Source organism: Nanorana parkeri, unplaced genomic scaffold (genome assembly GCF_000935625.1).
Source record: "Nanorana parkeri isolate BGI_ZX_2015 unplaced genomic scaffold, ASM93562v1 scaffold2975, whole genome shotgun sequence".
Lineage (NCBI taxonomy): Eukaryota > Metazoa > Chordata > Amphibia > Anura > Dicroglossidae > Nanorana > Nanorana parkeri.
Window position 1 is genome coordinate 81927 of NW_017309243.1, and position 1292 is coordinate 83218.

General features: G+C 53.8%; 1 protein-coding gene across 1 annotated transcript in view; it reads left to right on the forward strand.

Annotated features, from left to right (window-relative positions):
- The window catches only part of CDA (cytidine deaminase), a 10654-nt gene that overhangs the window by 8628 nt on the left and 734 nt on the right, over positions 1–1292 (forward strand). The gene's annotated exons all lie outside the window — the stretch shown is intronic.

Sequence of the window (1292 nt, forward strand, 5' to 3'; positions counted from 1 at the left end):
CTGAACAAGGACAGAGCATTGTCACCCTATAACAGGAAGTGCCTGAACAAGGACAGAGCGTTGTCACCCTATAACAGGAAGTGTCTGAACAAGGACAGAGCATTGTCACCCTATAACAGGAAGTGCCTGAACAAGGACAGAGCGTTGTCACCCTATAACAGGAAGTGCCTGAACAAGGACAGAGCGTTGTCACCCTATGAAAGGAAGTGTCTGAACAAGGACAGAGCATTGTCACCCTATAACAGGAAGTGCCTGAACAAGGAGAGAGCGTTGTCACCCTATAACAGGAAGTGCCTGAACAAGGACAGAGCCTGGTCACCTTATAACAGGAAGTGCCTGAACAAGGACAGAGCGTTGTCACCCTATTACAGGAAGTGTCTGACAAAGGATTGTCAAGGATCACCGGGGTTTGTAAAGAAAAATGAATTCCGATTGGCTGCTACAGGTCACATGACATTATACATAGTGTTGTATGGAGCGGCGCGGTCGGGGTTCCCCTTTAGCTCGGGTGTCAGATTTTCACGCTCGGCTTTTGTAAATCATTTTATGAAAACTGTAACCAAAAAAAAACACGACGCTGACATTTCGGGGTTAATGATTATCCTGTGCGGAGGGTCCGCCGCCCGCCCGCCCGGGTCACTCCTGTTATCCATTAACCGGATCGGCTCAATTATATAACTGACCACTTCAGGCTCCGCCCACCTGACCCGCATCATCCGCGGACGCCAAATATTCACCGCGTGTCGGAGATTACTTCACACATACGCGGATCTCATCCCACCCTGAGTGTTATGTAACCAGGAGGACATATGTATAAAGTATGTCACTCAGTGGCGTCACAAGGGGGGGTGCGGCCCGCACCCGGGTGACACCATTGAGGGGGTGACAGTCAGTTTGGTGTCACCCCCTTTGAAAAGTCATGGACCGAGCGCCCCGACAGTATCAGGAGAGAGGAGGGGACCCGGCGGCGTACCTCATCCCGCCTTGTGAACGTCATGGCTGGTGGGAGGGGCTGACAGGCAGGTCATGACTGGTGGGAGGGGTCAATATGCAGATCATGGTTGGTGGGAGGGGCTGACTAGCAGATCATGGCTGGTGGGAGGGGTCAACATGCAGATCATGGTTGGTGGGAGGGGCCAACAGGCAGATCATGGCTGGTGGGAGGGGCCTACAGGCAGATCATTGGCTGGTGGGAAGGGCCGACAGGCAGATTATGGCTGGTGGGAGGGGCAGACAGGCAGATCACGGCTGGTGGGAGGGGCTGGCAGGCAGATCATGGCTGGTGGGAGGGG